General features: G+C 50.3%; 1 pseudogene; it reads right to left on the bottom strand.

Annotated features, from left to right (window-relative positions):
- Positions 1–9,924, bottom strand: part of LOC113894749 — a 52,771-nt pseudogene extending 42,847 nt beyond the window's left edge.
- Between the last annotated feature and the right edge of the window lie 5,984 nt (positions 9,925–15,908).

Here is a 15,908-nt window from a genome sequence, read left to right as displayed (position 1 = left end):
ATCCCAGTTCATTATACATGGCCACCATCACCCGGATAACAAAACCAGACAAAGATGGCACAAAAAAGAAACTTACATGCCAATATCACTGGTGAAAATAGATGTAAAAATACTCAACAAAATTCTAGCCAACTGAATCGAACAACACATTAAAAAGATCATACTTCATGATGAAGTAGACTTTATCTCAGGGGTGCAAGGATTCTCCAATATACAGAATATCACCATCACACAAGAGACAAATCAATCAATATGACATGCCATCTTAACAAAATGAAAGATAAAAGCCACGTGGTCATCTCAGTAGATTAAGAGAAAGCTTTTGACAAAATTCTACACTTATTTATTATAACTCTTCAGACAGTAGACATACAAGGAGCACACCTAACACAATAAAGGACTTACACGACAAAGCCAGAGCAAGCACTGTTCTCAACAGTGAGAAACGGAAAGCATTTCCTCTAAGATGAGGAATAAGACAAGGGAGAAGGCAATGGCAAGCCACTCCAGTACTCTTGCATAGAAAATCCCATGGATGGAGGAGTCTGGTGGGCTGCATTCCATGGGGTCTCTACTAGTCAGTCGCGACTGAGCGACTTCACTTTCACTTTTCACTTTCACGCAATGGAGAAGGAAATGGAAACCCACTCCAGTGTTCTTGCCTGGAGAATCCCAGGGACGGGGGAGCCTGGTGGGCTGCTGTTTATGGGGTCGCACAGAGTCGGACACGACTGAAGCGACTTAGCAGCAGCAGCCCATTCTTGCCACTATTATTCAACATAGTTTGGGAAGTCTTAGCTACAGCAATCAGAGAAGAAGAAAAAAAAAAGAATCCAGACAGGAAAAGAAGTAAAATTCTCACAGTTTGCTGATAACACGATAATATACAGAGAAAACTCTAAGGATGCCACCAGAAAATTACTAGAGGGAATCAGTGAATATAGTAAAGCTCAGTTCAGTTCAGTTCAGTCGTTCAATTGTGTCTGACTCTTTGCGACCCCATGAATCGCAGCACGCCAGGCCTCCCTGTCCATCAACTCCCAGAGTTCACCCAGACTCACGTCCATCGAGTCAGTGATGCCATCCGGCCATCTCATCCTCTGTCATCCCCTTCTCCTCCTGCCCACAATCCCTCCCAGCATCAGAGTCTTTTCCAATGAGTCAACTCTTTGCATGAGGTGGCCAAAGTACTGGAGTTTCAGCTTTAGTATCATTCCTTCCAAAAAACACCCAGGGCTGATCTCCTTTAGAATGGACTGGTTGGATCTCCTTGCAGTCCAAGGGACTCTCAAGAGTCTTCTCCAACACCACAGTTCAAAAGCATTAATTCTTTGGTGCTCAGCTTTCTTCACAGTCCAACTCTCACATCCATACATGACCACTGGAAAAACCATAGCCTTGACTAGACAGACCTTTGTTGGCAAAGTAATGTCTCTGCTTTTGAATATGCTATCTAGGTTGGTCATAACTTTCCTTCCAAGGAGTAAGTGTCTTTTAATTGCATGGCTGCAGTCACCATCTGCAGTGATTTTGGAGCCCCAATAAGCAGGGTGACAGTATACACCCTTGATGTACTATTTTTCCTATTTGGAACCAGTCTGTTGTTCCATGTCCAGTTCTAACTCTTGCTTCCTGACCTGCATATAGGTTTCTCAAGAGGCACATCAGGTGGTCTGGTATTCCCATCTCTTTCAGAATTTTCCACAGTTTCTTGTGATCCACATAGTCAAAGGCTTTGGCATAGTCAATAAAGCAGAAATAGATGTTTTTCTGGAACTCTCTTGCTTTTTCCATGATCCAGCGGATGTTGGCAATTTGATCTCTGGTTCCTCTGCCTTAAAACCAGCTTGAACATCTGGAAGTTCACAGTTCATGTATTGCTGAATCCTGGCTTGGAGAATCTTGAGCATTACTTTACTAGCGTGTGAGATGAGTGCAATTGTATGGTAGTTTAAACATTCTTTGGCATTGCCTTTCTTTGGGATTGGAATGAAAACTGACCTTTCCCAGTCCTGTGGCCACTGCTGAGTTTTCCAAATTTGCTGGCATATTGAGTGCAGCACTTTGACAGCATCATCTTTTAGGATTTGGAATAGCTCAACTGGAATTCCATCACCTCCACTAGCTTTGTTCATAGTGATGCTTTCTAAGGCCCACTTGACTTCACATTCCAGGATGTCTGGCTCTAGGTCAGTGATCACACCATCGTGATTATCTTGGTCATGAAGATCTTTTTTGTACAGTTCTTCTGTGTGTTCTTGCCACCTCTGCTTAATATCTTCTGCTTCTGTTAGGTCCATGCCATTTCTGTCCTTTATCGAGCCCATCTTTGCATGAAATGTTCCCTTGGTATCTCTAATTTTCTTGAAGAGATCTCTAGTCTTTCCCATTCTGTTGTTTTCTTCTATTTCTTTGCATTGATCACTGAAGAAGGCTTTCTTATCTCTTCTTGCTATTCTTTGGAACTCTGCATTCAGATACTTATATCTTTCCTTTTCTCCTTTGCTTTTCACTTCTCTTCTTTTCACAGCTATTTGTAAGGCCTCCCCAGACAGCCATTTTGCTTTTTTTGCATTTCTTTTCCATGGGGATGGTCTTGATCCCTGTCTCCTGTATAGTGTCATGAACCTCAGTCCATAGTTCATCAGGCACTCTGTCTATCAGATCTAGTCCCTTAAATCTATTTCTCAGTTCCACTGTATAATCATAAGGGATTTGAGTTAGGTCATACCTGAATGATCTAGTGGTTTTCCCTACTTTCTTCAATTTAAGTCTGAATTTGGCAATAAGGAGCTCATGATCTGAGCCACAGTCAGCTCCTGATCTTGTTTTTGCTGACTGTATAGAGCTTCTCCATCTTTGGCTACAAAGAATATAATCAATCTGATTTTGGTGTTGCCAAATTTGCCTGTTACTCCAGGTGTTTCTTGACTTCCTACTTTTGCATTCCAGTCCCCTATAATGAAAAGGACATCTTTTTTGGGTGTTAGTTCTAAAAGGTCTTGTAGGTCTTCATAGAACCGTTCAACTTCAGCTTCTTCAGCGTTACTGGTTGGGGCATACACTCGGATTACTGTGATATTGAATGGTTTGCCTTGGAAATGAACAAAGATCATTCTGTCATTTTTGAGATTGCATCCAAGTACTGCATTTCAGACTATTTTTGACCATGGTGGCTTCTCCATTTCTTCTAAGGGATTCCTGCCCGCAGTAGTAGATGTAATGGTCATCTGAGTTAAATTCACCCATTTCAGTCCATTTTAGTTCGCTGATTCCTAGAATGTCGACGTTCACTCTTGCCACCTCCTGTTTGACCACTTCAAATTTGCCTTGATTCATGGACCTGACATTCCAGGTTCCTATGCAATATTGCTCTTTACGGCATTGGACCTTGCTTCTATCACCAGTCACATCCACAGCTGGGTATTGTTTTTGCTTTGGCTCTATTCCTTCATTCTTTCTGGAGTTGTTTCTCCACTGATCTCCAGTAGCATATTGGCCACCTAGTGATTGGGGAGTTCCTCTTTCAGTATCCCATCCTTTTGCCTTTTCATACTGTTCATAGTAAAGTTACAGGATATAAAAGTAATAAACTGAAATCCCTTGCACTCCTATACCCTAATAATGAAAGGCACATTGTACTCCTAATGTTCACTGTAGGATGATTTGCAATAGCTAGGATATGGAAGCAGCCTAGATATCTGTTGACATGGATAAAGAAGTTGTGATACATATATGCAATGGAATATTACTCAGCCATAAAAAGGAACACATTTGGAGGAAAGGAAACCCCAATGCCATTGTGATGTCCTACACACAGTGCCTCTTTAGTGGAGTGAGAATGGGTAGAGCTCAGCACACACTGCAGTCAATCCTGGCTCATCCACTGACTCTTTGTCCTTCTTGTATTCTATATTCTGCTTGTATTCTCTATTCTATACTCTATTCTGCAAAGGAGCCTGAGAGCCATGATGCCCCTGCACACTCTGCCTTTACTGGTGAGTGAGGTGATATGTTATGACCAACCTAGATAGCATATTCAAAAGCAGAGACATTACTTTGCCAACAAAGGTCCATCTAGTCAAGGCTATGGTTTTTCCAGTGGTCATGTGTGGATGTGAGAGTTGGACTGTAAAGAAGGCTGAGCACCGAAGAACTGATGCTTTTGCACTGTGGTGTTGGAGAAGACTCTTGAGAGTCCCTTGGATTGCAAGGAGATCCAACCAGTCCATTCTGAAGATCAGCCCTGGGATTTCTTTGGAGGGAATGATGCTAAAGCTGAAACTCCAGTACTTTGGCCACCTCATGCGAAGAGTTGACTCATTGGAAAAGACTCTGATGCTGGGAGGGATTGTGGGCAGGAGGAGAAGGGGATGACAGAGGATGAGGTGGCTGGATGGCATCACTGACTTGATGGAGGTGAGTGTGAGTGAACTCTGGGAGTTGGTGACGGACAGGGAGGCCTGGCGTGCTGCGATTCATGGGGTCACAAAGAGTCGGACACGACTGAGCGACTGAACTGAACTGAGGTGATATGTGTAGAGAACACTTGTTAAATGGAGAGGAATGTGCCCACTAGTTGCCATGTGAGTGGTGGTGCAGGGGATGGTGGTGATAATGGTGGTGCTGATGGTGGTGCTGATGGTGGTGATGATGGCGGTGCTGATGGTGGTGATAATGGTGGTGCTGATGGTGGTGATAATGGTGGTGCTGATGGTGGTGCTGATGGTGGTGCTGATGGTGGTGCTGATGGTGGTGATAATGGTGGTGCTGACGGTCGCAGTGACACTGGTGTTGGAGGTGGTGCAGGTGTGGATGGTGATGGTGGTGGGAATGGTTGTGATGGTGATGGTGTTGAAGGTGCTGGTGTTAGAAGTGATACAATGATGTGCTGAGCTGTTAGTGGTGGTGATGGTGCTGGTGCTGGTGGGTGAGGTGATGGCAGAGATGGCATCTGGCCTTTACTGATCATTTACTAGGGACCCACACACTGTACACTATGTGCTCTGTTGGAATTATCCCAATTTAATCCCGATAACCTGATGCTGGGAGGGATTGAGGGCAGGAAGAGAAGGGGATGACAGAGGATGAGATGGTTGGATGGCATCACCGACTCAGTGGACATGGGTTTGGGTGGACTCCGGGAGTTGGTGATGGACAGGGAGGCCTGGTGTGCTGTGGTTCATGGGGTCACAAAGAGTCGGACATGACTGAGCAACTGAACTGAACTGAAAGGAATCTCCATAACACCACTTTGAGGTAGACCTTCCATCACTACTGAGCACTTTCACAGAGGAGGGAACCGAGCCCTAATGAGGCTGCATCACATGCCAGGGTCACAGAGTTGGGAGTTAGCAGAGTCAGGAGTCAGCCAGGCTGGCTTGTCTAGAATCCACACCCTCATCCCCTGCACTCAGGCACAGACATGGACATGGTGCCAGCAGTCACAGTGCTGACTGGTCACAGTCTCCTGCTGAGAGGGGAAGATGGAGCCTAGGACCAGGGCTCAGACACCCAGTCCCAGCCCCACAGGAGGCCACAGGGACCCTGATCTGGGGAAGGGTAATCAAACCTGTGAGCTGGAGGATCTGGTCATCAAAGTGGGTCACGGCCTCGTCATGCATGACCTGGCCTCCGAGGACAAATTCCAGGCGACCTGTGGCCACAAGCTGGCGGACCTTGGGATAGTGGGCAGAGAGAAAAGGCCAGGTTACACCTTTCAGGCTGAGCCAGTTGTAGTTTCTGGGCACATGCCTATAACATCTCATGGTCCTTCCTTCAAACTCTACAGCCTCATTTATTCTGCAAAAGCAGAACACTGTCTGTCCTGGTCAGCACTGCGTCCAGCTCCGAGAACAGCACCTGTCCCTGGCTTCTGCTTCGTCAGGCATATACACAGATACATATGTTCACAGCTTTCGCTTTTGAATGATGCCAAGATTATGGAAAACTTGCAGGAACTGTACCAAAAAACTCCCACAAATCCTTCTCCAGATTATCTCATTGCTAATATTTTTTACCTCTTTCTGTTAACACTCTCCCATGTCATTACACACAGTATGATTTTTCTAAACCATTTGAAAGTACAAGTTATCAACTCTATGCCTTTATCTGAATAGTTTAGGTCATTTTTGAAAGAAAAAGATAATTACAACTGCTATATAATGATCAAAACTCAGGCTATTTCACATTAATAACGTGTGCATGCATTCACGTTTAGTTTCTCAGTAATGTCCAACTCTTTGCGACTCCATGGGCTGTGCCCCACTGGGCTCCTCTGTCCATGGGATTCTCCAGCAAGAATACTGGAGTTTATCCTCTAATTTCCAACACTTTCTGAGTATTTCTGTTTCATAATTTTTATGGTTTCAGGCCGGTACGTTTGTAGAATGCTCTTCCAATTGCATTTGTCACATGTCTGTCTAACAGATATTTTAGAACACAGGAATGAAGGAAATTTCCTGGGGCTTCAGTGTGTAGGATGCACTTTCAGTGCTGAGGATGTGACTCTGATCCCTTCTTGGGCTTCCCTGGTGTCTCAGATGGTGGGGAATCTGCCTACAGTGCAGGAGACTCAGGTTTGATCCCTGTGTTGGGAAGATGCCCTGGAGAAGTGAATGGCTATCCACTCCAATATTCTTATTGGAAAATTCCATGTAGAGAGAAGACTGGCAGGATGCAGTCCATGGGATTGGAAGCAGTTGGACATGACTGAGTTACTTTCCTTTTTACTTTAACTAGGGAGCTAACAACCCACAGACCTCATGGTGCAAACAATAAAGTATATCCATGAAAGAAGGGAAGAATGGAAGCATGAATACAGTCAGAGACCGTGCCACTGAGCACACCATGCTCTTGGTAGACTGTGGCTTGGATCTGATCTGAAAGTACTGTCTTTGCAGATCGTTCATTGAGAAATGTGGAATGACACCTACTGTGTACTGTTTCAAATGCGCACCTGCTTCATGTTGGGCCCCATCCAGGAACTGGGATTCAGCCCAAACAAATCACAGAAAATTGCTAGTTTCCAGGGACATATTATTGAATTTCCTGTCTAGGTCTTAGCCAGCACACCTAACTGTGAGAGTAAGGGTAAGAGTAAGTGATTTGGCTCTGGGCGTGTCCGTGTAAAGAAGGAAAAACTGCCCAGTGGATACCAGAGAGCAAGGCTCTGATTCACAATACTGACCCAGAATCCATCTGTCAGGTATAAGCTGTGTGACCTTGAGCCAGATGCCTGCCCTCTCTGAACCTGGACCAGCTCTGTGCAGTAGGATAAGGGTCCTCACCGTGCAGGCCGTGGGGAGGAGTCAGTAGAGTAACCTGTACAAACCTAAGCCCAGCACCTGGCCCGCGGCAGAGCCCATCAGATGGGAGGCTCGTTCTCTCGGCTCCACAGGCTGCAGGGTCACATCCCCTCTGTGGATCTGGTGGACACCGGCTTCACCATCTGAGCTCTCTGCCTTGAGCAGGTGGCTGAGCCTCTGACTTCCACCGTCAGCGACTGCTCTGAGGGCAGGTGATGCCTGGAGGGGACCATGCCCCAAGCACCCTAGGTGCTTACATCCTGGGCACATTCTGGGCACAGCCTCTCTGAAGAGGGAGGTCACTCCTGCTTCCAGATGTGGGACCTGCAGCTGCAGAGCCAGCCCCAACTGTGACCATATGGGGATCGGGGGAGGACCTGGCCCCAGGCTGCCCCTCCAAGGAGCAGGGCCTCTGACCCCCTGTGACACGGAGTTAATCAGCCCTGGAGGCTAATCCACAGGGACTACTGCACCCCTGTCTGGTCCTGGACTCTGGTGCCCATGAGGGCCACACAGATCCACAAATGAAGTCAGAAGGTGTGGACACAGGTCACCCCAGAGTGCGCAGTGTCAGAGGTGACCCCATTCACACCAGCTGAGTGCCTGGCTGGGCTGCCAGAGCCGCAATTATTCAGGAGAAACCAGAAAGGCAGGATCAAACACGAACCTGTCCCCTGGGTATGGGGCTGACCGCAAACCTGTACTAAATGGGCCCTGGGCACAGCCTCGCCGGGTTGTGGCCTCCTGGTTTATGCAGCCCTGCCCTGGCCTCATGGAGCACAACCCAGGAGCTTCCTGAAGGGTCGTCCCTGGGACCCCGAGGGCATCTGCTCTCATCTTCCTGGTGAGGACCCCCTGAGGGCAGCATTACCTGGCCTTTCTGCTTGTCCGAGGCGACGCCATCCCACCACAGCCGGAAATATTCCTGTTCCACAGCAATGAACCTGCGTTTCTTCTCAAGGGTTAGTTCCTCCACCACGGAGTTGTAGACGTTGGCGACATAAGCCTGCATGTTCTCCTGGGGTGGGGAGGGGGAGAGACCATCACTCCAGACCCGTGGGGGAAACCAGAGGGCATGGACCAGGGACCAACGAGGAACGTCCAGGGAGATACAGTGTCCGGGGGCCACTGGCGCTCCCCACAAGCCTGTCCAGGCCCTGCAGTTGGGTCCCCCTCCTCCTCAAACAAGGGAGCCTGGTATCCACTCTGTGATGGACACACGGTGACCCCTGCACTGAGAGAAGGACCCGGGCAGACAACCTTTGATGGGAGCCTTCCCCTGAGGAGAGTCATGAGGAGACAGACACTCTACGTGATAGAGGATCGTGCCAGTCCAGCCAAGTCCATGGGCCAGCCCAGAGGGGCGTGCTGACCACTCCTGCCTTGGAGGACAGACCAGTCGACAACGGGGCCCTGGGAGTGAGATCCAGGGACCCTGATGGGCCTTCTTGGGATGAAATGATGGGGAAGTGTGTGTCAAGAGCTGAGGCTGAGAGGAGCTGACAGCTCGAGCATCTCTCTGGATCTATCTCCCACTGCACACTGAGGCTGGGAGTCCCCAGAATGGAGCTCTGTCTGCTCCCATCTGGGTCAGGCTGCTCACTGTGGTTCCCAGAGATGCTGATAAAGGAATGCAAGGAGCCTTGGGCAGGGGGTGAGCGGGCAAGGCAGCGATGTATGCTGACTTGGGCAGCACCCCACCCCAGGCCTCAGTGTCCCATCTCTAAACTGGGGGTGACAAGCATGCTTCCCCACACATCAGCAGTTCCACATGCAGGTGGAACCACCCACAGAGGCTGCCCAGTGACCTGAGACCAGACTCAACCCTCAGCCTCAGGGCCTCTTGCTGCCCAACTCCCTTTAAAATGAGTGACTCGCTTACTAACGTTTCATGGAAAGTATTGTATCCATGATCACAGAGTGGTCCTATTCATTTATTTCCTTCCTCCTCCCAGAAAAGAGCTTGTGTAGGCCTGGGTAATCATTTCAGTTACCTGCCCCAGAAACTTATGGAAATCAGTCCTGACCTCTTTTCCTCTGCCCTGGTTCATTCGTTCACTCCAGGAATATTTGAGGACACCTTCCACCCATTGCAGCCGGGGACGCATTCTCACCCCTGCCCAGAGCAGCCCATGTTTGTTGCTCATCGTGTCCGACTCTTTGAGGCCCCATCGACTGTATCCCGCCAGGCTCCTCTGTCCATGGAATTCTCCAGGCAAGAACACTGGTGTGGGTTGCCATTGCATTCTCCAGGGGAACTTCCTGACCCAGGGATCAAAGCTGGGTCTCCGTCACTGTAGGCAGATTCTTTACCATCTGAGCCACCAGGAAAGCCCTCAGCCAGTCCATAGCTGAGAAGTGATGGCGTCCAGGCTGAGACTCCTTATGGCACAAACCCATTACATGAACCCACTCTGGAGTCCAGATGGAAAAAGGACCGCAGCTTCAAGAGGTGTGTGGGGTCACTCGGGCCACCTACCTGTATGGTGTGCAGCCAGCCCACGTCCATGTGGCTGTGGGGAACCACGAAGACCCTTAGTTGGGGCTCAGGCTGAGCCCACGGGGGCCACATCAGGCCCAACTGCAGGAGCAGAGGCAGCCAGCCCCGCGGCTCCATCTCCTCGGCCAGCTCAGGGGCTGGAGGACGTCTGCCTGCCTGCAGGGCCCAGCCTCCTGCCAGCTGACTGGGCCACCACCCTTTGGTGGATGCAGTGGGAAGGAAACCAGAGTGACACCCACACAGATGCTGTCACCTGAGCAGTGCAGGCAGGTGGCACTCGCTCACTGCCCAGCAGCACTCTGCTCCCATCTGCGGTGTCCTGACCATCCACCTTTAGACAAACCCCAAATACCACCTCCCCTGGGGGGACTGCCAGCTTCCCTCTGGCCGGGCCTGGCTCTCCTCACACCAGTCCTCATGCCTTTCCCTTAGGCCTCTCCCAGTGGTATTTCCCACTGGGCATCTTACCCATTCCTGCCCCCAACCCACTGGTCTGGCTCCTTGACACTGCCCTGAAAAACGTAACACTCAGTGTGGGGCCTGCCACCTCCAGGAGGCCCACCGTGATACACTCTCCTTCACATGAAACCCCAGACTGAGCCTGGCAATAGCAATTGTAATCTCTTTTTTAAGGAGAAAAGTGGGCTTTCACAAATAGGACCTGACTACTTGAGGTTGCAGTGCCAAAGAATGCTCAAACTACTGCACAATTGCACTCATCTCACACGCTAGTAAAGTAATGCTCAAAATTCTCCAAGCCAGGCTTCAGCAATACGTGAACCATGAACTTCCAGATGTTCAAGTTAGTTTTAGCAAAGGCAGAGGAACCAGAGATCAAATTGCCAACATCTGCTGGATCATGGAAAAAGCAAGAGAGTTCCAGAAAAACATCTATTTCTGCTTTATTGACTATGCCAAAGCCTTTGACTATGTGGATCACAATAAACTGTGGAAAATTCTGAAAGAGATGGGAATACCAGACCACCTGATCCACCTCTTGAGAAATCTGTATGTAGGTCAGGAAGCAACAGTTAGAACTGGACATGGAACAACAGACTGGTTCCAAATAGGAAAAGGAGTACGTCAAGGCTGTATATTGTCACCCTGCTTATTTAACTTCTATGCAGAATACATCATGAGAAACGCTGGGCTGGAAGAAGCACAAGCTGGAATCAAGATTGCTGGGAGAAATATCAATAACCTCAGATAAGCAGATGATACCACCCTTATGGCAGAAAGTGAAGAGAAACTCAAAAGCCTCTTGATGAAAGTGAAAGTGGAGAGTGAAAAAGTTGGCTTAAAGCTCAATATTCAGAAAACTAAGATCATGGTATCTGGTCCCATCACTTCATGGGAAATAGATGGGGAACCAGCAGAAACATTGTCAGACTTCATTTTTGGGGGCTCCAAAATCAGTGCAGATGGTGATTGCAGCCATGAAATTAAAAGACTCTTACTCCTTGGAAGGAAAATTATGACCAACCTAGATAGTATATTCAAAAGCAGAGACATTACTTTGCCAACAAAGGTCTGTCTAGTCAAGGCTATGGTTTTTCCAGTGGTCATGTATGGATGTCAGAGTTGGACTGTGAAAGCTGAGTGCCAAAGAACTGATGCTTTTGAACTTTGGTGTTGGAGAAGACTCTTGAGAGTCCCTTAGACTACAAAGAGATCCAACCAGTCCATTCTGAAGGAGATCAGTCCTGGGTGTTCATTGGAAGGAATGATGCTAAAGCTGAAACCCCAATACTTTGGCCACCTCATGCGAAGAGTTGACTCATTGGAAAACACTCTGATGCTGGGAGGGATTGGGGGCAGGAGGAGAAGGGGATGACAGAGGATGAGATGGCTGCATGGCATCACCGACTTGATGGACATGTGTTTGGGTAAACTCCGGGAGTTGGTGATGGATGGGGAGGCCTGGCATGCTGCAATTCATGGGGTCGCAAAGAGTTGGACACGACTGAGCGACTGAACTGAACTGAACCCCAGGTTGAACAACTAGTGGAGGAGCAAGAAGGCCTGAAACTCAAAATTAAGTCTGGATCAGGGCTAGTGACCTTGGCAAGAAGACTAAGCTCTCTGGGTCTCGGCAGCCCACCTGTAAAATGGGACGCCCTTAGAGGAGCTGGGCCCTGAGGGAATGCATGTGAGATGACAACACAGGGCCTCCTTCCTGGAGGACGGTGGGCGCGGTGATGCACCTGCAGGGGCCAGAGTGTTGCCTAGGGGTCTCTGTACCCTCACTCAGGAGCAAGGGAGTGGGCTCTTCTGTCTGACACCCAAATGCCTGAGTGGCTCTTAATATCACTGCCAGACCTGAGACTCACTCTCCCTTCTGGCCACCTTTTCCTCTCCTCCAGCATACACATCTGGAGAACACGGTCTCCAAGCAGGTCTCCATCCTCTCTCTCCCATCCCCTCCCTGGTACCCACCTGACTTGACTCGACCAGCACTTTCCTCCCATGGAGGGTCTTAAACAGCAGACATGTATTATCTCACAGATCTGGAGACCAGAAGACCCCCAGAGAGTTAGGGCAGCTTCTATAAGAGCCTCAAGGCTCTCTGTCCTTCACCGGGTGCTTGCTAAACCGCTTTAGTCAAGTCCAATTCTTGGGGGCCCTATAGACTCCAGTCCTCTGTCCATGGGACTCTCCAGACAAGAATACTGGAGTGTGTTGCCACACCCTCTTTAGGGTATCTATCCAAACCAGAGATCTAACTTAAATCGTTTATATCCCTGGCATTGGCAGGCAGGTTCTTAAGTAGGTGGCTCAGATGGTAAAGAATCCGCCTGCAAGCCAGGAGACTGGGGTTCAATCCCTGGATAGGGAAGATCCCCTCGAGAAGGGAATGGCTACTCACTCCAGTATTCTTGTCTTGAGAATTCCATGGACAGGGGAGCCTGGTGGGCTACCATCCTGTGGATCACAAAGAGTCAGACATGACTGAGTGACTAACACACTTCAAGAGAAGGTAGCATTTCCTTGCAGGGACAGGCTACAGCACAGGAGCGGTTCTTTCTGGTCAGGCTCTGTCATGCCCAGTGGTCCAGCGGAAGAGGCTACTTGCGGTTCTGGGACACGTGACCTTGGTTCCTGGCAGCAAAGTGTTGTCAAGTAAAAGGGCCCTTGCACATGTGTTCAGCTCCAACGAGATGCACCATGACCTGCACGCTGAGCCCGGGCACCATGAGAACACATGGTCCTGGCAGGACCCCGCAGCAGTGCCAGCTTGTCCCCAGTGTCACACGTGGGCACGTGGCCTGTGACCTCTTCCTGATCTGGGCCATAGTGAATCATGAGAGCGTGAAGCGTGCCTTGTGCTGGGTGTTCCAGAGAAGGAACAGCCCGACCCTACTCTGTGCTGCGTGGGAGTCTGCATGATGGACCCACCAGCACCACTTCCGTGTGTTCCTGGGGACATATCGCTGTCTGTCCTCTAGGGCGTGTGACCAGCCTGGGGCTGAGGATGCCCTCATGGGCAGACTGCCTGGGCTGCACCCAGTGCCAAGCGCTCCCCACAGCAGCAGGGCCTGGCATCCTCTAGCTCCAGCCTTCCATAGCTCCCGTGTCTGCCCTCTGGGAGCCTGACCCGAAGCCTGCACCTGGGCCCTCCAGCACATGTCCCCCCCTGCCTTTCTGGCCTCACCTCCCACCCACTCTTCTGCTCAGTCCACCCTGAAGCTGCTGGAAGGCCCACTGCCCCCCATACTCACGACCCTTTTCCTCTGCTGAGTCCTGGCCTCTGCTCCTGGCCTGAAAGGAGCGCCGTCCACCCATCACCACAGCTGCAGGGTCAGGGCCTCCCTACAGGTCGAGCCCTTTCCCAGGTCAGGGCCTTTGAGGTGCTGCTCCTTCTGCTGGGAAGCATCTTCCCCCACTTCCTGTCTGGCAGGGTGCTATTCCTCCTTTATGTCTTTTCATCTGTGAGAGATTTTCTCTGGGCCTCCCATCCTGCCTCCATAGCATTTACTGATGAGTATCTTTCTGTATTAACCTGTGTGCTTGGTCCACACCCTCCTCACCCACCAGACAGGCTTCATGTCCATTATGTCCTTTGCGGGATCAGCTCCAGGAACAAAGCAGGACCTCCTGATCTTTTGAGGGAAAGAACTCAGGGATGTAACGGTCATGGACATGGCTGTCCCCCTTCTACCATGGACGACATGGGTGATACCCACAGCACAGCATATAAAGCTCAGCTCAGCAGCTCCTCCCAACTCCACCTCCACCTACTGTGTGGGCGAGTCCCTCCCCCCTGGAGCAGGACCCTGCACACCTCCTGACAGCCTGACTCAGAGCCCCGGGCTCCTGACCTGTATAGTGGGCACTCGTAGGTCTGTCCATAGGGTGGTTTGGATACTAAGCTGTTGGAGATGTAAGTGCCCCCCCAGTGCCTGACCACAGAGATAACTCTCCTCATACACAGCAGGTGCACCCCACCCCAGGCTGCAGGGCTGTCCTGCACCCCATTCTCAAGTTTCCATCAGTTAACAGCCACTGAACCCTGACTCTGTGCCAGGCTCTGTGCTGGAGGTGAGGAGCAAGACTTGTGCTGCCCCCAGGATGTCCTTGTGGGGAGACAGGACTTGGCCGTGGTGGCTCTGCCCACAGAAGAATCTGCTCTGGTGGTTTGGATGTGCTTGGAGGACCCTGGAGGGCTTCCTCCGGGAGGGGTGGAGGGCACAGGGTGCTGGGGAGATGGCTGGTCCTGGGCCATGTTGTGGGAGGAAAGCCAGGGCAAGGCTGGGTCTTGCAGGCTCTTTCTCTCTCTCTGCTCTGGCTTCCTCTCTTATAACTCCACCTGTTCCCTCTCCCTGGCCAAGTCTCCTCTAATCTCGCTCTGGGGCTGGGAGATGGGTAGGCAGGGTATTCAAGTCCATCCACTCCTGCACTTTAGGGTCTTTAGTGTCCAGAGGGCAGGTTATTGTTCCGCATTGGGTGAGGCAGCTGGAATCAGGTCAGTCCTCCATCCATGTCAGGATCACACGGGGAGCAGCTCTATTTTCCTTCTTGGAGCTGGCTTCCAGGGCTTTGTCCAGCTCTATAGGGCATCCCTGGGGAGCAGGGGAGTTCAGACAGCTCTGCCCCCAACAGAGGGCATTTGGGGGCTGGGGAGAAGGAAAAGTTTCTCAGGGCAGAGTCGAACATCCACAGTTTGAGAACCTTCCTCTCTACCCATTCCCGTTCAGCTTGTCTTGCATAAAATGGGCTTCATACCAAGGCAGGCAACCCCAGTGCAGAACCCGGGCACAGAGGACACAGCTGCACGGCATTGACACACTTTCATATGGTCATCTGCTCCTGCCATCTCTTCTTCTCCCCTTCCTGTGCCAACCTTTCTGAGGGTACCCACCAGCTCCAGACCCCCTCCGTGTCCTGCTCTGTCTCATAATGGTCACCAGAAGCACAGAGTCCTGAGGCGGCTGCTGTTCGTGGTCCTGAAATTATGACACCAGTGGGATCTTTAATATTAATAACCCTTACACTTGGTTTTCCGTGTTTCACTTGCTACATGATTTCCTTCCATCTTTCAGTGGCCTGAGCTGTAGGAACTTCCTGTAGGGCAGGTGTGCCCAGGGGCCAGGACAAGAGTATGAGATTGGAAACAGAGCTTGACATCACACATCCAGGTCAGTAGGCCAGTGCTGTAGCTCCCTCCCGTATATCTTAGGCATATCCCTCCACAGCAGGGGCGTCTCCACCCTGCGATGAGCCCATGAAGGTGCCCAGGACACAGCAGGGCCAGTGTTAACACTGGGGGACTTGCTGAGATCTGGCAGGATGCAGGCAGATGCATCTTGGTATACCTGTGGATTATTCCTTCTGTCTTTGGGAGAACTTCGTGGCTTTGACTCTTGCAAGTGAAGCCTGAGTGTGAGTGTGTGTGAAGCTACTGTCTGTGATAGGAGAGGAGAGAGAGGGCTGGCTCCAGTGGGCAGGGGAAGACACAGGTCCTTAATGCAGTTTTATTTAAGAAGTCAGAACACCCCCCATCCATCCATTTCCTGCCGTTAGCCCTCCAGATTGGCAGCTTTCCCCTCATCCCTGTAGGCTGCTTTCCTGTGTCCTGGGACCAAGAATCTGCCAAGGGCTCA

Source organism: Bos indicus x Bos taurus, chromosome 6 (assembly GCF_003369695.1).
Source record: "Bos indicus x Bos taurus breed Angus x Brahman F1 hybrid chromosome 6, Bos_hybrid_MaternalHap_v2.0, whole genome shotgun sequence".
Taxonomy (NCBI): domain Eukaryota; kingdom Metazoa; phylum Chordata; class Mammalia; order Artiodactyla; family Bovidae; genus Bos; species Bos indicus x Bos taurus.
Note: the sequence above shows the minus strand (reverse complement) of the source record. Positions and strands in the feature narration are given on the sequence as shown.